This window comes from Pectinophora gossypiella, chromosome 6, assembly GCF_024362695.1.
Source record: "Pectinophora gossypiella chromosome 6, ilPecGoss1.1, whole genome shotgun sequence".
In the NCBI taxonomy this organism is placed as follows: Eukaryota; Metazoa; Arthropoda; class Insecta; order Lepidoptera; family Gelechiidae; genus Pectinophora; species Pectinophora gossypiella.
The window spans coordinates 1300393-1322279 of NC_065409.1; the positions used below are offsets into that span (position 1 = coordinate 1300393).

Genomic DNA, 21887 nt, shown 5'->3' on the forward strand with positions numbered 1-21887 from the left:
CTTTCAAGTTCTATTTTAAATGAAATGGCGTTTAAAAGCGAACATTTGCATTTTTGAATGTTTGGCATGAATGTCATATCGTCACCTTGTTGTGAAGACCAGATAAACGCCTTTTTGAAAAATGTAATTTTTGGTTGCGGTGCAGAAAAACATCGTGAGGAAACCCACATTCCCGAGAAATGCATTTTCGGAGGTATGTATTGGGCTGGTTTTCCGTTCGCGAGTTGGAATGTCAGACAGGCAGTCGCTTCTGTAAAATCCGGACCTATCAAATCTTCAGGTTAGGTAAGTGACATCAAACACTGAGAGGGATGATTTAGCTCATTATTTTGAGTTTATATCAAGTGGAATTTTTAGTCGCAAAAGGAACTGAAAATAATAATAAAAAGACAGTATAACAATTTCACAAAAGTAATAAATTTTAAATACTTACTTAAAAAAGCCTAAAAAGAAGCATGAATTTTGCGACGGAAAATTCCACTTGATATTAACTCAGAATCAAGGTCTGAATCATCTTCCTTCAGTATTCGTTACGATGTCACTAACGCCCTGTATAAAACACATAATAACGGGTTCTTCATCATCATCATCATCAGCCCATTAACGTCCCCACTGCTGGGGCACGGGCCTTCCCTATGGATGGATAGGGAGATCGGGCCTTAAACCACCACGCAGGCCCAGTGCGGATTGATGGTTATTAACGACTGCTAATGCAGCCGGGACCAACGGCTTAACGTGCCTTCCGAAGCACGGAGGAGCTCGAGATGAAAACTTTTTTTTTTTGTGGTCACCCATCCTATGATCGGCCTTTGCGAAAGTTGCTTTACTTCAACAATCGCAGACCGAGCGCGTTTACCGCTGCGCCACCGAGCTCCTCGTGCGGGTTCGGGTTCGTACCGCGTTTAAATGGGGATATGAGACTCCCGATATTTCGACACTGTTGCAAGTGCCATGATCACGGGATGACTGATGAGATTGGAGTGGAGTAGGTAGATCCATAATTTTCTACGGGCAGACATATCTGTCTGCCCTCTTTCTTTGCCGATTGTTTATGTTTTTGATATCGGAATGTTCGGAACCATCTGAACTCGCACGAAACTCACTACGACAAACCGCACTCACTGTGTCCTCACGTTTTTTCACCACATTAGGCCGTTCCAAGCTACCCGTTATTATGTGCTTTAATAATGTTGATAACCGCGTAAACTTAAAACAATGTATAACGCCCTGTATAACTTAATTTTTTGACATCATGTTCATCTCGTATTCCCAAGTAGGTACAGGCAGCTGGAAATCTGCCATTATGTTCACGTTTGACGGATACACGTCAAAGGGCACCGACCGAAATAAATTGCCTGGATGGGGTCCGGGAAACGCGAGTAAAGGCGAGGTGTCACCGAAAGAGGCAAGCGGCCATGATAAGCATTGAACGATAAACGGTAAGCGATAGCGCCGCGGCTATATGCTATAGGACGGAAATATGCTTCCGGAAGCATATTTTATATAATATTTGAGTTTTTTTATTTATTTATTTATTTATTTATTTGTACACAATAGAACACAGAAAGAAACATACAAAGAAAACAGACAGTACAGGTAAGCTTATCTCTAAGAAAGATATTTCTTCCAGCTGACCTACGTGATAAGACATGCAGTGTATAATAATACTACAGATATACATACCTACATACCTTTTATTTGTTGTAAGTATGTACTCGTTACATGAGCCTTGTCAGACGCCTTTGGCGGCTCAGTAATAATCTTAACACTATGGTTGATGAGGTTGGTATTCCGCCTCGCAACTCACACACAAGAAGATAAATAATATTTGAGGCATCAATCGCATTATAAAACTTTTCACAACATTCATTGCTTGTTTAGTATCGCGTAACCACAACTAACGCTTGTGTTATTGAGTAATGAACGGCGGGTACATCGATGTAGCGGTTGAGCCAGAAATGTCGTGGTGCGGCCGCTTCAGACGAACTCCGGACGTAGCATATAAGTACACCCGCTTCTCGCCAACTATACTCTAGTCAACTCTAGCCAAAGAGGCAGGCAATCAGCTCGCGACACCAAACACTTCAGGACCCCGATACCGACCCCGTCGGCGTTTGCGACGATTTCACTCAATAGGTGCTTATCGCTATCGACCTGCTAGGGTCGATTAATTCTTTCAAATATTTTTCCTCTCAGACGACGCCCTGAGCCGAGGTTCGCGCCCAACTGGGCACCCTCAGGCCTGTTGTCTTAAACGTTGTACCGGGTGAGAGCCGGCGCTCCCCATTTGTGCGGCCAAGTAGTTAATGTCATCTGCGGCAAATCTACAATAAGTCAGGTAAAAATAAATTCGCCGACTATGTTTGAGTCTCGTTTAATAGCGGGCGAGTCTAGTGCCATTATCCGAGCACTAATTCTGGAGATCTCGTGATATCAATTGTCGACTGGACACTTATAACAATAAAATCAGATATGTTAGTTTATCATTTAATGATAATTATCCAATAGCTTATTTTTATTAAAATCATTTTTACATACATACATACATAAACTATTTCCCACCGGGGTAAGCAGAGACTATAGAATTCCATTTGCTTCGATCCTGACACACTTCTCTTGCTTCCTCCACACTCATCAATTGTTTCATACATACACGCCGGTTCAGAGAAGATCGTGAACCTTTTCTAAGGACACCTCCAAGGAATATCATTTTTAAATATTTTATTTTTACAAAACAAAAATGTGATTTTTTATATGTGTATTACAAGACTGGAAACACGGACGGCCATAGTTTTTTTTTTTTTTTTGTTTTGTGAAATGTGAGCTTTGTGTGATATCACATTTCACAAAACAAAAAACTATCTGTCAGGTTTGATACTGTTTGACAGTTTCTTTGCTTATTGAAATGTGACGTCACTGGGCAAAATGTCACGTAACCAACCGTTTTCGCGCGAAATTTGAAATTAATGAAGGAAAATATGCTTTTTTTTGAGAAAAATGTTTTAGGAGGTGTAAAATACGGGTCTGTATTTCTTTAATACTTATCCGAAAACTGTCAAGTAGCCAATTATCTATGTTCGAAACATGAATTCAAACTGGGGTTTTGAAATTAATGAAGAAAAATATAGCATGTTTTATTTTTTAATATGAAGCTTTTTCGAGAAAATAAATTATTTTAAGAGGTATAAAATAAGCGTCTGTATTTTTTTAATACTTATCCGCAAACTGTCAAGTAGGCAATTTATCTATGTTCGAAACATGAATTAAAACTTATTGTCAGTGGTTTAGAGCCCGAACCGCTTAACGCGTCGCTAACAGTTACGAGTCTCAACGTTTCGAGACGCCTACGGAGCAACGGGGCTTAGAGAAGTCGCGGGGGAAGGGGACGGTAGGTGAGGAAATTCAGGATTGAATTGAAGGAAGTTTAGATTGGATTGAATTTTCTCGCTACCTTGTTTAATTCAGTAACGGAACGGGTGACGCGTCGCGTAGAAAAATCAAAGTTTATACATGTCGACGTGGGTTGAAACACCTTGGGTATTTGAAGATGAAAGTTTTGTCTTCCTTTAGGGTTTGGATTCAAATACCTTTTTTTCCCCGGCTATACAGGTTGTGAAAAGCTGTAGCAGTTGTAGGCGGATGAGACGTTCGTTGTGTACAAATTGACGAATCAAAGTGTAACTATGTTACCTACTGAATAAAGATATTATTGAATTTGAATTTAATCAAATACAGTTGAATTGGAATATGTTGGAACGCCGAAAGCTCCATACTATCGCTTGAAAATTATGATTAAATGCAAAGTGCAGTGATATTTTATAGTAATAGATCGAATTTGAAACCGCGCCGCAATCGAAATTCGAAAATGTCAGTCCGTGTAATGAATGTTATAATATTTAAACAAGGTCAATAAGATATTAAAGAGAGTATCCAGAGGAAAGAAAACGGTAGATCAGGATCGTGGAAAGAGAAAATTCAACTTCTATCGTATGGGGTGACGGGCTCCGTGGTCCAGTGTTCGAATCCCGGTGGGGACATATCACAAAAATCACTTTGTGATCCCTAGTTTGGTTAGAACATTACAGGCTGATCACCTGATTGTCCAAAAGAAAGATGATCTGTGCGTAAAGGCACGTTAAGCCGTTGGTCCCGGTTACTACTTACTGATGTAAGTAAGTAGTCGTTACACGAGCCATGTCAGGGGCCTTTGGCGGCTCAATAATAACCCTGACACCAGGCTTGATGAGGTTGGTAATTCACCTCACAACCCACACGATAGAAGAGAAGAGAATGTTGCGAGATGGAATAACAACCTCATCAACCCTGGTGTTAGGATTATAATTGAAACCACGTACTTACATCAGTCAGTAGTAACCGGGACCAACGGCTTAACGTGCCTTCCGAAGCACGAATATTCTTACTTACGGACATTCAATTGATCAGCCCGTAATGTCCTAATCAAACTAGGGATCACAGAGTGATTTTCTGTGATATGGCCCCATCGGGATTCGAGCGTGGGACCTCCGGATTGTGAACCCAATAACTGGAATATGGAGACCGTTGACGAAATTTCATTATCTCTTTCTACTCCCATTAGAAAACAGGCGTGTTTTATGTTTAGCTTTCTACGACGTTAATAATAGAATCACTAACATTACTTATGCCTCGTTTACTTAAACACTTTACTACAAATTAGTGTTGTCCTAGGAGGTAACTTAAACGGACTAACATTGAGTAGAATTGCTTAAATGAGGTAATTACATGGGATAAGAGCTCTATGTCTGAGCACGCTACATCGTTTGTTTGAAGTGCTACTTAGCTTTGTTACTCAAGTGATTTGTGTGATATCAAGTACCTACTTACTATGTACTCGTGATTACAAATTAGTGTTATATAAACCACCGTGCTCCAGCGTTAGAGCGTTGAGATCGTTTCCGATGGGGAAATATCGCAAAAAACATTTTGTGATCTCTAGTTTGTTAAGGACATTGCACGCTGATCACTCGATTGTCCAAAAGTAAGAAGGAAAAAGAAAAGGAGAGAGAAGGGAAGTAGGAAGGTAGTAAGGGGAGAAGGGAAGTCCAGGGCACAGGACAAGAATTTGTAGGGTGTTAAAACGTGCGGGTGGGTAAGAGCCCGTGAGGTGGATTACCAATCTCATCAACCCTGGTGTCGAGGTTACTTTCGAGCCGCCAAAGGACCCTGACACGGCTCATGTAACGACTACGTACTTACATCAGTAAGTAGTAACCGAGACCAACGGCTTAACGCGCCTTCCGACGTACGGATCATCTTACTTTCGGAAGATCAGGTGATCAGCCTGTAATGTCCTACCCAAACTAGGGATCACAAAGTGATTTTTGTGATATGTCCCCACCGGGATTCGAACCTGGGACCTCCGGATCGTGGATAAACTTATGGATAGAGCTATGTACGCCGTCACTCTGGGCTACATCAGACCTTTATAATAATTTTAAGATTAGAAATATGTAAATGCTTAATGTATACCATGTGCCAGTACTTTATACAGGATGTTAGTAGCATCGTTACAAATACCCCGCCGGCGTGGTCGACGATTTCCCTCATTCAGCGCTTATCGCTATCGACCCACTAGGGTCGATTAATTCTTTCAAATATTTTTCCTCTCAGACGACGCCCTGAACCGAGGTTCGCGCCCAACTGGGCACCCTCAGGCCTGTTGTCTTAAACGTTGTACCGGGTGAGAGCCTTCAGCGCTCCCCATTTGTCCGGTCAAGTAGTTAATGCCATCTGCGGCAAATCTATAATAAGTCACGTCAAAAAAAAAAATAGTCACGAATACTGAGGGGGATGATTCAGACCATGATTCGAAGTTAATATCAAGTGGAATTTTCCGTCGCAAAATTCAAGATTCTTTTTTTAAATTTAAATATTTTATTTCTATACTTTTGTGATGGAAAATTCCACTTGATATTAACTCGGAATAATGAGTTGAATCATCCCTCTCAGTATTCGTTACGATGTCACTTACGCCCCGTACAAGTACACACAGGTAGCCATACAAATAGGTATGGGTGTTAGAGACACAGTAATAAATACTCATAATAACTTCTGTAAAAAAACCGGACCTGTCAAATCTTCAGGTTAGGTAAGCGGACCCTGTGGAAAACGGGATAATGCTCGGCACGATGGTCGGCAGAGACAACAACATTTCACTCAAGACAGACCTTAGGCTACAATACATTATCTTATGTTATAAGAAGATATAATATGTTAAACTGTTACTTATAAATAAATTTCAGGACTGACCATTGAACTTGGCACCCATTTAGATCTCACTTCTTTTGTCGTTAAAGTCAACAACCAAGGCATTTATCATAATATTGAACTTGGCTGTCATTTCACATTTATGTTTTTGATTGGGTCTTATTTACTTAAAGAAAGCGTAATTGATCTTACAAGTCAAACGAGAGAAGAAACACAGCAGGCGGACTTATTGCTAAATAGCAATTATTTTATTTATTTTATTGTTTTATTGTCTTAGGGAAGCTTACAGCGTTATTTACAATATAAGCAACTTAATAATAACTATTGGCCAATTACAAGCTACCACAAATGATTGAAAATAAATTTAAACTATATGAGAAAGAATAAAATGAAAGCAATTAAAAGAAAATACAATTTTAAGACATGCGCAAAGCCATAAAAGTACAAACATTAAACAAAACAAAATACTACTACTACAACCAATAATAATATTGCTATTATTTAATATAGTTATTTATAAGCGAGGTCCTAAGAGAACCAGCGCTGCTGAAAAACAAATCGCATTCAGAACTATTTAAAATGTTGAATAGTTTGAGCGCACGAGGCAAAAAGCTGTTACGTCGGTAGTTGGTGCGGCATCGAGCAATTTCTGCTATTTAGCAATAAGTACTTCAGGTTAGGTAAACGGACCCTGTGAAAAACGGGATAATGCTGAGGGGACGATGGTCGGCAGAGACAAGGGCATTTCACTCTCATCAAAGTCTTCATGCATGCCCGCCGGTTTTGAGTACTCCTGATCTGGCTTTTCTACAAAATATCCTGGATCTGATAGTTTAAGTTGTTTATCAAAAATAACTTGAACTCATCATCATCAATTTAAGAGCCATGCTCTTGTCGGTGTAGCATTTTCCCTTCCAGTCTATCAAAGGCCAATTCCTTGACTTCCCTATAAGACACGACGTTAACCTTTTCTTCAATCTGTTCCATTTATGCTCTTCTTGGTCTTTCCCTTCCTCTCTTTCCTTCTATGATGAACTGTTCCCCCGAAAATCAGAAGCAATGTCTACAAGATGGTTGTAACCTGTCTGTAACAGTAAAACACTTAAAGCTACCTTTTTTAAAGCGTGTTACCCCCATGGGACAACCTCACTTAACGTGACACCGGTATCAATATCTTATGGAATATTTTCCCAACAAACTGATTTTTATGGCGATGGGGTCGAGTTAAACTTTCACATTTTTGATAGAGAAGAAAATCTTGGAGTTTTTGCTGTAAATGTTCCAACGTTGAGTCAACAGCACCTTATTAATGACCCTAATGTTCATCATCATCAGCCCATTAACGTCCCCACTGCTGGGGCACGTGCCTTCCCTATAGATGGATAGGGAGATCGGGCCTTAAGCCATCACGCGGGCCCAATGCGGATTGATGGTTATTAACGACTGCTAATGCAGTCGGGACCAACGGCTTAACGTGCCTTCCGAAGCGCGGAGGAGCTCGAGATGAAAACTTTTTTTTGTGGTCACCCATCCTATGACCGGCCTTTGCGAAAGTTGCTTAACTTCAACAATCGCAGACCGAGCGCGGTTACCGCTGCGCCACCGAGCTCCTCGACCCTAATGTTCATCACTACTAATTTAAGAGCCACGCTCTTGTTGGTGTACCATTCTCCATTCTTGTCTATCAAAGACCAATTCCTTCACTTCCTTATAAAACGTGACGTTCGCCTTCTCTTTAATCTGTTCCGTGTAAGCTCTTCTTGGTCTTCCCCTTCCTCTCTTTCTTTGTCCATTCTTTGATGTTTTTAATAAATTCGTCGCGAATACCCTAATGTTACCCGGAAGAAATTGCTATTTAGCCATAAGTCCGCCTGCTGTGTTTCTTCTCTCGTTTGACTTGTAAGATCATTTACTCTTTCTTTAAGTAAATAAGATAAAGAGTTAAAATCCTTACCGTATGTTTGTTTATTAAAGTGGTAAAAAAGACAAAAAATATATATTATATTTTTAGATAGATTATATATTTATATAAATCAAAATTATTTACAGAAAATAAAATTTATGTTTTTTTTTGTAATAATTTAAATTATTTAAAAAAATACCTGGTTATAAATACAATAAACGCATTTGATTTGATTTGAATTGATTCAAAACAAGCGTCATATTTGCACCGTTCAATTATACAGCGTAACGCCATAGCATCGTGACTTTGAGGAACTACAAGTCTAATTTAGTCGCAATATGGAACTGAAAATATTATAAAAAGAAACCTCAAAATTTGCATGATTTTTCCGAAAGGAAATTTCACTATCCACTATATTATAAATCGGTTTGTATCATCCCCCTCAGTATTAGGTAAGATGTCACTATCACTAACGCACTGTACGGTCACGAGAATTAATATGTATACACTTTGGTACCATCTCGCATTAACTTTTTTGACAAATTGAACTGTAAGTCTCACTAAATGTCAAATATGTTAGTGCGACAGAGTCCTAAAGTGGCTACATTATATTGCTCGTGACTGTACATTCTTGACATTTGCAAGAAAACCGACGTTCTTTTATTTTGTTACACAACCAGACATTCTTATAAATGAACAGGGAAAACACATTAACATGTATAATAATTGTCATTTCCCTCATAAGATATGAAAGGTTGTCAAGAATTGTCGGTTAGAATAAATATTCGTGCGCGTTTCATACAACAAATCAGAATCAGAATCAGAATCATTTATTCAACGTAATTATCATGGATAAACTTGTTGAAGGTCAATTTAACATTTTTGAATTTACGTCATTTCGCAAGGTGTTATGGCTGAGGAGAAGAAATGACAAGAAACTGCAACAGCAACACATCTTTTAAATCAATGAGGGTACATTACAAGTTATTTAATAACTAGAGGAACACATTTAATACCAGACATTTTTATCATTTAGGTAATCATTAATCTTATAATAGGCTTTTTTACATAAAGTAAGCTTCACGTGAGCTTTAAATTTGTTCTCTGACAAATTTAAAATATTATCTGGTATTTTATTGTAAAAACGTATACATAACCCCAAAAAAGATGAATTTAATTTACTTAATCTAGAATTTTGAACAACAATTTTATTTTTATTCAAATATAGATTTATTCTGTAATTTAACCACGTGCAAACCCATATCAAAAGAATGATTATTAAATGACATAATAATTATATATAGCATTATGCTTGTATCCTTTCCTCGCCAGCTATGTTTTAGTCCCGTGTAATTGGAACCGAGCCTATTGCAATTCTTCTCCTCATCGTGTGGGTTGTGAGGTGGAATACCAACCTCATCAACCCTGGTGTCAGGGTTATGACTGAGCCGCCAAAGGCCCCTGATATGGCTCATGTAACGATTACTCACTTACATCATCAGTAAGTAGTAACCGGGACCAACAGCTTAACGTACCTTCTGAAGCACGGATCATCTTACTTTCGGACAATGAAGTGATCAGCCTGTAATGTGCTAGCCAAACTAGGGATCACAAAGTGATTTTTGTGATTTGTCCCCACCGGGATTCGAACCCGGGGCTTCCGGATCGTGAGCACAACGCTCAACCACTAGACCATGGAGGCGGTATTGCAATTAGCCGGGCACGGATCCTGGAAACCACGAGATATTGACAATTTGCTGGTAGAAAATGAATTGCAAAAACACATATAAGCTGATGACTATATTACGATAGTCAGACGTACATCTATCGCAAGAGGAACTAAGTACCCACGCCTCACCGAGCTTTCTGTTAGACCAACGTGATAGGTGAGCCGTATCGCCGTCTATAATGGTCGAGCCAAGTATGTTAGGGAAAATTCTACTTTTGTTTTCGTCACGGTGTCACTGACCTTGTATTGTGAGGATATACGCGGAGACAATTCATTCGCGTCTTTCATTCACAGCTACTTTACCAGGGTAAGCAGAGCCTGGAAATTTCAATAAATTCGTTATATTCTGCGTTAGATCGTTATATCGAATTACTATACGTCAGTTAAGACATTGCAGGTTAAACGACCTCCATTGTTTAGTGCTTAGAACGTTGGTCTCTCGATCTGGAGGTCTCAGGTTCAATGATGGGGTATGGTGTTTGAAATTTGAAATCTTTACATAACATAACGTACGCCTCGCTAGCTATGTACAGTCATGAGCAATATAGTGTACCCACTTTAGGACTCTGTCGCACTAACATATTTGACATTTAGTGAGACTTCGGTACAGTTCAATTTGTCAAAAAAGTTAATGTGACATGGTACCAAATTGTATACATATTAACGTGATCGTGCTCGTGACTGTACAAGTCCCATGTTATAGGGGCGAGTCTGTTGCATTTAACCAGCCACAAACCCTGGAATGCTCTAAAGTTACTAATCCGGATAAATAAAGCTTTCTTTTTAAGACTCTTTCCTTAGAAACTCGAGCTTCTATTGAAAGGCCGTCTTCATTTTCTTTTTTTATTATATCGACATGGAGCTCACAGCGATACTATGTCAAGTGCCATTGTCGACGCCCTTTGATGTCAAATTAATTAAAACCTATTGTGCTCTGCTCTTTTGAACTCGCCTGATCTTGACTCGTGAGTGTGGAAAAACGCAGCGATGGATGGTTAGACTAGAAATAATTATATTAAGCTTCTAGACTGGATTGGCATAAAAATAACAGGGTCCACATAATACCGGCGTCGTCGACTTGTGCTGAGTGAGGCCCTTTTATCTCAGGACGTCCAACACCACCTTATGATCTTCTAAGACAACAGGCCTGAGGGTGCCCAGTTGGGCGCGAACCTCGGCTCAGGGCGTCGTCTGAGAGGAAGAATATTTGAAAGAATTAATCGAACCTAGTGGGTCGGTAGCGATAACCGCTGAATGGGAAATCAAAAAAAAAAAACAAAAAAAAGAAAAGAAAAACCGTCGACCAAACCGGCGGGGTCGGTATCGGGGTTCTGAAGTGTTTGGTGTCGCGAGCTGATTGGTCGCCTCTATGGACCTTATGATCATTTCGACGTACATCCGTTTTGCATTTTTTGTAATTGTTTTGTGAAAAATTTAAATGATGTTATTGTCTTGTTTTTGTGTGTGGCGTCCTTTTGTAATAAACTATTCTATTCTATTTCTATTCTATTCCATTCCATTCCAAAAGACGCCGAGACGGCTCGTTTGAACGGTCTAACAGACTCGGTGAGGTGTGGGGTTAGTTCATCTTGCGATGGATGCACCTCTGAATACCCCAATTGTGACACAGTCGTGAACAAATGTTATGTTCACGCTGACTATGTAGGCCAATTTGGAAAAATAAACATTTTTGAATTATATTTTAATTAAGATTTAAGAATTAAGAAAATGTGGTTAAAAGAGTTAAGAAAGGGATTGCTGAGATGGTTCGGACATGTAGAGAGAATAAGATCTACGAAGATTTACGATGCGGGTGTAAGTGGTAATCAGAGGTGCATCATAACTTATGTTATGTTATATTATAAAGTACTTATAGCGAAGACACAAAGTCACAAGCTCAGTTTTATATCCTCACGAATATATCGGTCGATTTCTTACTCGACTATATCGTAAAAAGTTTAGTACGAATTTCGTTGAAAATATTAGGTTCCGTACCAACTTTGTGTTTATAGGAAATACCAACAGATAACCACTTGATAGACAAATTCCTTTCTGTAGCTTCGTGTACCTCTTCTATTGTGTGGGTTGTGAGGTGGATTACCAACCCCATCAACCCTGGTGTCAGGGTTACTAACCGCCAAAGGCCCCTGAAATGGCTCATGTAACGACTACTTACTTGCATCAGTAAGTAGTAACTGGGACCAACGGCCTGCCAATGCCAATGCCCATAGATGTACCAAGAAAGAACATATTTTTGTAACAAATAACTTTCCGTGCATCTGTCCTACAATATTACTATTAGCAAGACAGTGTTATTGCGAACTCTTAATCTAGTATAATCTTTTTACATGTTTTTTATATTTTATATTTCTTCTTTTTTGACTTTTTGCATCTTCGTTTCTTGAAAATACATTAAAAAACTCTCTCATAAGCTAAGTATTTGTTATTCCTTCATATTATAGTAATACAGTCCACAATATAATTATTTATATCAGCTATCACCGTAGCTCACAAGTATAATTAAAGAAACAAAAATATTGTTTTTAGCATAATTGTTTTAATATCTATGGTTAACCACTCAAACCTGCCCTCGCGTCATGGAAATCGCTAATTATATCGAGGGCTTCGATCAATAGCCGTACATGTTTATCTACGTAGATAACACTCGGTGAGTTGATTCGCGCCGTGCAGACTTCGCAGTGGCATATTAAATACATTTTTCTCTAGTTTGATGGTTGTTAAATGGCCACAAATTCCCTTAATCAGCGCTTATCGCTATCAACCAACTAGGGTCGATTAATTCTTTCAAATATTTTTCCTCTCAGACGACGCCCTGAGCCGAGGTTGGAGCCCAACTGGGCACCCTCAGGCCTGTTGTCTAAAACGAGGTACCGGGTGAGAGCCTTCAGCGCTCCCCATTTGTCCGGCCAAGTAATTAATACCATCTGCGGCAAATCCACAATAAGTCACGTCAAAAATAAAATGGCCAGCGAGCTAGTATATCTTTAATACCTAGGTATCTACCACGGAAATGAAAAAAGAGATTGGAAATGCCCTAAGGCGCATTTTGTACGAGAACCGCTGTCGCCGGTTCAATCCCACTCTCTGTTACTACTACTCCTGCAAACAGATAACTACGTTACTCTACTGCTTATCAAAGTTAATAGCCACTTTACCGGCAATGTATGTTTTATATAATAGGCTGCAATTTTATTATTACTTTTCGTAAGATACTGCATACAAAAGTAATTGTTTTGATAAATAGCCGATCATACTAAGGTTTTTAGCTTTTCTGTGATTAGGAGGGATTTCCTTGCAGGATAATCGATATTTGACTTCTTGTCCTGCAGGTTATAGTAAATAAGAGGACCTTTTTATTTATATACTTACTTGCTCATCGAAATATTTGTTGACGTGTAATATTTATTATGAATAAAGAATTGAATTGAATTGAATTGCTCCTTGGGTCGTATAGTTTCTAAACGAGTGGAGTGCAAAGTTGACGTATGAACTATGTTATTTACTCATACTTGTAAGGTGCGCGTAGCACGCTCTTTTGGCACTTTCAACTTCTTTCTTCTATTCTGTGGCACCCACGCAAATAGGTATACAAAAACTGACTATATCTTATAAGGTTTGTAGCGTTGTCGACATTGTATATTCGAATAATAAGCAGTGCACATAAAATTTCACGCTCACAGTTCAATTCTCGACACGCCCAAGTGTTCAAGTGCCGGGCACATGTGCATTCAGTGGAATATCATCCGACTATTGCAAGAAAATAACATTTTCTCTTTATGGCACCAGCTGGTAACATTTCATGTTTTGCGACCTCTTTCGATCATGCGACGATAGAACTATAGATATAGGGTGCTGTTATGTTGGACGGGATGGGTACGATTCGACTATGAATTTTATAGTCGAAATGAAATCGATCAAAAATAAACCTTAGCACGTGCTTCAAACATACCAAATATTTCATTTCACGCATATGCAATATAAAATTAAGTACAGAAAAAAGAGAAATATAACAACAACCAATTAATAATTAATATTATTTTATTATTAATTGAGACAAATTCAATATACTTACCCGCAAAATTTTAAGCGTTTCAAATTATCGTAAACTGTAAGTGCCGATTCGGGGAACCACCAACTTAATTTGACAAGACTAAAACAACCTCCGTGGTCCAGTGGTTGAGCGTTCGGCTCACGATCCGGAGGCCACGGGCTCGATTTCCGGTGGGAACATACCACAAAAATTACTTTGTGGTCCCTAGTTTGGTTAGGACATTACTGGCTGATCACCAGATTGTCCGAAAGTAAAATGATCCGTGCTTCGGTACTACAGTTACTACTTACTGATGTAGTAAGTAAATAATTGTATATACGTAGTTTTAGTCTTCTTCTTCTTCTATCGTGTGGGTTGTGAGGTGGAGTACCAACCTCATCAACCTTGGTAAAACCCATGTAAAGACTATTGTTAAATAGTAATATTGTTAAATAGTCTTTACATGAGCCATGACAGGGGCCTTTGGCGGCTCAATAGTAACCCTGACACCAGGGTGGATGAGGTTGGTACTCCACCTCACAACCCACACGATAGAAGAAGAAGACTAAAACTACGTCTATCTCTTTCTTGCACTTATTATAAGTGAACGACAACACTACTTCCGACTTTATGTACAAAATAAAGTAATTACAATAATAATAGTTATCGGTCGAATGTTGTAAAAAATACCAGTTTTCGAACGCCTCTCTCTCTGTGAGGAGTTTATTGTGTGCCATTCCCTACTTTCATTATAATAATATATAAGATATATGTAAATGCTGGTAACATAAGAAAAGAACATTTGTATTGTGGAACTCTCGTATTCGGATGACGTTGTCGAATTGTTTTTCGAAATTTTCCCTAACTGTATTTCTCTCGTTCGTTTTTGCTTTGTGAATGTACCCACCGTGTTTTCGTTTTGAAGGTTCGAATAGCTTTGTTACATGTTGCAACACGCTATATTTTGAACCTTAAAATGTACTTTTTTGTGTGTACTGGCTGGTTTTGGGAAATGTTCTTAAAAATACAAAGAATTGACGTTCGAAATGCAAATGCTTTTAGGATTTTTAAAAAATGTACCACATTGGTACTTTTTGGAGGAATAGAACATTTTTAAAAATATAAAGAAGTGAAAATAGACTATTTGACAACCTAGTCAAATGAGATACTTGTCAAAATGAAAGTTTTCTTTGGAGTACTGTGACGTCATCAATAAAAGCAGTCAAACGTCGTACTCATTGTTAGTTAATTCATAAATAAAATTCGAAAATAAGTCGAAAAGTAAAATGAGATTGATTTTTGATCATGGTAGACTGGCTTCTATTTGTAGATTAGCATCTTATAATTTATTTTTGACCCAGTCAAATACCTTATGACGTTAATAATAAAATTATTGAGTGTATTTTGTTATAATTCCACATACAATTCGATTTTGGAATTCAGAATTGCACCGAAGGAACGAACAAAATAAACAACTCAAATATTAGTTCGAATTCCGAACCCAACCACATAATTTAGTAGCTATACAAAACTTGAATATCGAATCTCGACTACATTGATAACCCTAAAAGCAAATAACATCTATCTTCAAAACTAATCACATTCATTCAGCATCCAATCAAACTGCGAGTAACCAGTCCAATCCAGTTCCCTCGGCAACTTTCGGCAAACTTCGGCTTCGCGATCGTGACGTCACGTTTTTCATTATCGATACTATTTGTTGCCAATCAAGGTGTACCATTGATATTAATAGGACATCTTCTCGTAGCAATACGAATGGGTCACTGCAAGGTCTCTGAAGGAAAACATAGAATTCTCTCATCAGCTAACCTGTGTGGCTGCAAGATGTCTTCGAATAACTTGAAAATGGGATATTTCACTTGGTCGGATTTTAATGTAGGTCTAAAGAATCTGTAACGCTTCTTCAGGTGTTGTGGGCAATTGATGCGTTGCGATGTCGAGCTCAATAACAAATGTTATCGTTGCGAACACATAGCAGCGTACCGACAACGGCCTCTGTCGTAGGTATGGCACTTAGATAAGAAAAGCACAAAGCTTATGCTATGTGCCATTACTCAGTGCCAGTACTCATTACTATATCCCAATACAAATTTAATTATAAAACATACGATGCGTTGCGACGTCGTGGCACTCAGTACGTTGCGACGATACAGACCGGCAACAGCCTGTGTGGTGTGGCTCTTACGCATAAAAAAACGAATACTTTAACAAGAATGCCAAAACCCGTGCCTCGACATGATTGATAGCGTTAACCTAATTTAATTATAAGTACACACTCTTACCATTACCAAAAATATTTCCCTTCACATGGTCCATAAATTATGTATCACATAAACTGGTGCCTGTCGGCTCAAAAGAACGAGCGAATGAATGAATGAATGAAACCTTTTCGATTTCTTGCGAGCGCGAGCGGTCCTTCCATTCGTTCCATTTCGCGAACGCAAAAAGAACGCGGTCTAATTGCGAGTGCGGCTTTGAGATTGGGGCTTCGAAACGAGTGGCGTTTTTATTTATTTTTTTCTAAATTACTGTCTCTCCCACTGCTGTGAGTCAGTTCAAAACAAGATGGGCGATTTGGATGTCTTTGAAAGAAAACATCTGCCCGAGTAGGAAAAAAAAGTGACTGTGACATACGGACGGACGGACAGACAGACATGACGAATCATTTGGCTCTATTGTCACTATAAGGATGAACACTATAAACTCAAATGTAAACGGCAACGCTGTTGAGTTTTCCTAAATTTTGACAGTTCTCAAATCAAATCAAATCAAATATACTTTATTGCACAGAACTAGAATTTCAACAATCAGACATAACACATGAATACAGTACAATTTGGGCGGCCTTATTGCTCTAGAGCAATTTCTTCCAGGCAACCAACAAAAGGAAACAAACATTTACAACTTGGATACCATACTCCATACTGTCCAGCTCAAAATTCGTGATAAATTTCTATAAAATGTTGGAGCAACGTGGAGTGTATCTCGTCTGAAAGATACAAAAAATAAAAGCAGCCAGTTTTGATTGTTTTTCTAAGTTTTGTCCTTTCCGATGTTTAGGGAATAAATACATTGATTTACCAATCTATGAATAAATATGTTTTATGAAAAAAATAACCAAAACTAGATGTTTCTTTACTCAAATAGTATGGGGAACTGTCAAAATTTACGAACGCTCAACAGTAGCGACACCTGATGAGAGAAATAGGCAATTTTCCCCTCATTATCTGCAAATTGGCTAAGGTTTTTGTCCATCGACCTATCAATCTAACAGGGAGAACAGATTAGATGACTTTGTCAAGGTCGGGCTGAAAAATAACTCACTGCTTTTATCTTGACCTCTCCCAGGGAAGTTAGCAGAATACAAAGCCACAATTCTACACAAAGAACAAACAAACGACTTGGTTGAAAACAAGAAGCAGATCCTATTTCACCCTACACCTCTCTAGTTCTTTGACAGACATAATATCTTGAGAACGTCTAAATTCCAGAGCGTATTAGATTCGCTAAAAGCTCAGGTATCAAAGTGGAACTATGTAGCTTAGTACTTGTGAAAATGTTCCGGAATGTTCCGGTTTCCCTCGGCCGTTCCGAACTATTTTGAGGACAAATTCTTCAGTTTATTAACCTTTCGACGATGCTTGTGTGCATTGTGGTCCATGTCAATTCCAATTGGAAATGTTGGATTGGGATTAAAGAAAAAACAAAAAGTTAATGCCATCTGTGGCAACCTACAAAAGGTCACGTTAAAAAACGTCAAAAATGTATTTAATATCTTATCTTACTATCTTTCATACTAATATTATGAATGTGAAAGTTTCTGAGTTTGGATGTTTGGATGTTTGTTACTCTTTCACACAAAAACTAATAAATGGATTTTACTGAAACTTTACAATAATGTAGCTTATACATCAGAATAACACACAGCATTTTACAATAAAAAAAAATCGAAAGTTCTTACCGCGGGAACTAAAATCCACGCGGAAGTCGCGAGCGGCCGCTACTTAGAAATAATATAAAAGAAGAAGTCATAATATGATTGAGATAGGGTACATAAAATGTTTTAAAAGAAATAACAGAAGTTCTAACTGTGGACAATGGGATACAAGTAAGTCTGGCGTAAAATATGCTTAAACATGCATTAGTCGAAGCCAGTATTACCTACTTGTCGCATCTGCGTAGCCTGCAGTCACACGCTGGACACTCCATACAAAAATGACGTTGTTTTCGTGTTTTTTTTTTTTTGTTTGATAAATGCGAGAGTTTGATAAATTGGAAACGTTCCTGGCAGTAAAAAGGCGCAAAACTTATGCAAAAAGATTTTTTTTATTTTTTTATTTTGACGTGACTTATTGTAGATTTGCCGCAGATGGCATTAACTACTTGGCCGGACAAATGGGGAGCGCTGAAGGCTCTCACCCGGTACAACGTTTAAGACAGCAGGCCTGACGGTGCCCAGTTAGGCGCGAACCTCGGCTCAGGGCGTCGTCTGAGAGGAAAAATATTTGAAAGAATTAATCGACCCTAGTGGGTCGATAGCGATAAGCGCTGAATGAGGGAAATCGTCGACCACGCCGGCGGGGTCGGTATCGGGGCCCTGAAGTGTTTGGTGTCGCGAACTGATTGGCTGCCTCTATGGCGAAAAAAGATTTTTAGGCAGATAACAGCAGAGTAAAAGAAAGAACAATTTGAAAATGAAAAGCAACCAGTGTCGTTATCTTCTTCTTCTATCGTGTGGGTTGTGTGGTGGAGTACCAACCTCATCAACCCTGGTGTCAGGGTTACTATTGAGCCGCCAAAGGCCCCTGACATGGCTCATGTAAAGACTACTTACTTACATCAGTAAGTAGTAACCGGGACCAACGGCTTAACGTGCCTTCCGAAGCACGGATCATCTTACTTTTTGGACAATTAGGTGATCAGCCTGTAATGTCCTAACCAAACTAGGGATCACAAAGTGATTTTTGTGATATGTCCCCACCGGGATTCGAACCCGGGACCTCCGGATCGTGAGCCCAAAGCTCCACCACTGGACCACGGAGGCCGTTTGTAGGCCGTGTGTAGTGTCGTTATTATTTTCTTTTACAACGGGAATATTCCTACTCTGGGAACGTCCTGAGGAACTATTCATCACTGAACCTGACACAATCGTGGTCCACACCAAACACACTAGGTATATCATTAGAACCAATTAATTTTCCAAGGTGCCAACTATCTGATTGTCCTATGTAATTAGTACTGTGTAACATTCGACCGGCAGTATTGACATGCATTGTCCATATGTCATCGGACTGATAACAATCTATAGTCAACTCTGATGGTGTATCGCGTTGATAGAGCCATTATTAATGTCAGTGAAGTTAGTTTATGTGTGTATCTAATTGCTAGGAGATTGAATAGAATAGAATAGAAATAGTTTATTATGAAAGGATGCCACACACAAAAAGAAAGACAACAATATCATAATCTTATTTCCACTAAAACAATTACAAAAAAGCAAGAAGGATGTTAGTCGAAATGATCATAAGGTGGTGGTGGACGTCCTGAGATAAAAGGGCCTCACTCAGCACAAGTCGCGGCGCGAACCACGACGCTGATATTATGTGGACCCTATTGGGTGACGCACGAACATCGCGTTCCATAAACATTGATTGCCTGAAGGTATTAACAGTCCAGCACATTATAAAGACCAGCGCCGGTCGGTGCCAAGGATTCATGCTGAGGGAGATCTTTTGAAGTCATATTAATTATAGATACAGAAACGTGGTGTAATTGGTCAGGTGAGGCGTGCGTGGTCCAGTGGTTGAGCGTTGAGCTCACTATCCGGAGGTCCTTGGTACGAATCCCGGTGCGGACATATCACAAAAAGCTGATCACCTGATTGTCTGAAAGTAAGACGATCCGTGCTTCGGAAGGCACGTTAAGCCGTTGGACCCGGACACTAAGAATAAAAATAAGAATAAAATAAATTTATTGCCAGTACTGATGTAAGTGCGTAGTCGTTACATGAGTCATGTCAGGGGCCTTTGGTCGCTCAATAGTAACCTTGACACCAGGGTTGCTGAGGTTGGTAGTAATCCACCTCACAACCCACACGATAGAAGAAGAGGTCAGGCGTAAGAAGAAAAAAGTACAATAAACGACGACTAAATAATAAAAAGCAACCAAAACACCAATAATAATACCAATACATGCGGAAAGTAAGTACAAACATCACTAAGGGCACTCTGTTGTTTTATTATTAGGTTTGTAGCATCAAAACATGGAATAATTATCGTTGTGACAAAATACATACACTAGAATTAAAATAAGGAGAAAAAAATAATAAATCTAATCATACATTTTTAAGGAGACATAGCCATCAGTAAGTAGGTAGGCACATAACCTGAAGGTCGTATTCCATTTCCGACCGGTGTAAAAAGAGTCTGACATTCCATTTGCTTCAATCTTGACCATACTGTTCTTTCTTCCTCTAGAAGCACATTCATCAACAGAGCTAGTTCACAGTAGTTAGTATTTGTTTTTAAAGACTCTTTCTCTTCCCAATTTTTGAGTTTTGTTAATTTTATTTTTAAGTACATCGCACAAAAATAAAAAATAATAATTGAAAAAATGTAACAGTAAATCATTATTAAATCTTCTCGCTAATTAGTAAAGGCAAACACTCTCCACAATGCCAGAGAGACAAGAAATAACTAGTTAATATTTATCAAGTTGAATCGCGAACACCTCTTTTATTTATTCTTAACCATTAACCTCACAAAGTCAACCTGCTTAATCTAATTTGGGCAGTCACTCATTCAAGACAAAATTGCACGTAATAAAGTGATACAATTTAACTTAAACTAAACTGTATCGTCGTTTGCTATTAAACGAATATACGTAGGATTCCAAACTTGAACTATTGAAATTCATAATTTCACACTATCCTTCGATAAGAACAGCAGTAAAAATATTTTTTATTCATTTACAAAATATAGGTACATTTTAAATAAAATTAACAAAAGTCAAAATAAAAGAGAAAAATAAAAATTAAATACCTATATTGTTATTTTATTATTTAAAGAGAATTATAAATACTTAGATATAATAATAATATTCTTTTACTAACAAAATATGGATAAAAAAATATCGGAAATAAAATATTTTATTTCATTAATTTTTTTTTTAAATTAAACCGTAATGGATCCCAATAAGAGTCTTTAGAAAGCTCACAGTTTTCGTGGCCCAACGCCTGTATCCTTTTTCCTTCCAAAAGGACGATACTTGTGAATGACAAATTAGGAGATCTTTACAGAACACGAAATTACCCCCTCGGCGCATTTTATTCAATTTGCCCGCTCTCCTTCTACTTGGTGCTCGCCCCTATTTGGTGGTCAAATTAGAGGTTTCTCATTGAAATGATTGGTACGAATTTATTTTAAATAATGATTTTTATCCGAAGAATTTTCCTTTTGGTAATAAAATAAAATAAAGCCAGCAAAATGAAAAGGAATGCGGCAGATGTTGTCGAATTATTAATAAAAAAAAACAATGTAAATAAGAAACTGAGTGAAGTATTATTAAATTTGTTTAGTGAAGTGTTATTAATTTTATTAAGTGAAGGATGAGGAATGTGACGTATCATTCTAGAGGTATATTAGTCGAGTAAGGTATCCACGGATATATTCGTGTGGATATAAAACTGAGCTTGTGACTTTGTGTCTTCGCTATACTTTATAAAATAACATAACATAAGCTCACGCCTATGTCTCAATTGGGGTAGTCAGAGGTGCATCCATCGCAAGACGAACTAATTACCCGCACTTCACCGAGCGTTTTGTGAGCCATCTCTAATGGTCGAGCGAACTGTGTCCGATTTTTCTGATTCAAAAACGGTGTGCAAGTCCGGTTTTGAATCAGCGCTCCCCGTTTGTGAAGCAAACCACATAACCATT

General features: G+C 38.4%; 1 protein-coding gene across 1 annotated transcript in view; it reads left to right on the forward strand.

Moving 5' to 3' along the window:
• The window catches only part of LOC126367298 (disintegrin and metalloproteinase domain-containing protein 11), a 371689-nt gene that overhangs the window by 180495 nt on the left and 169307 nt on the right, over positions 1-21887 (forward strand). The gene's annotated exons all lie outside the window — the stretch shown is intronic.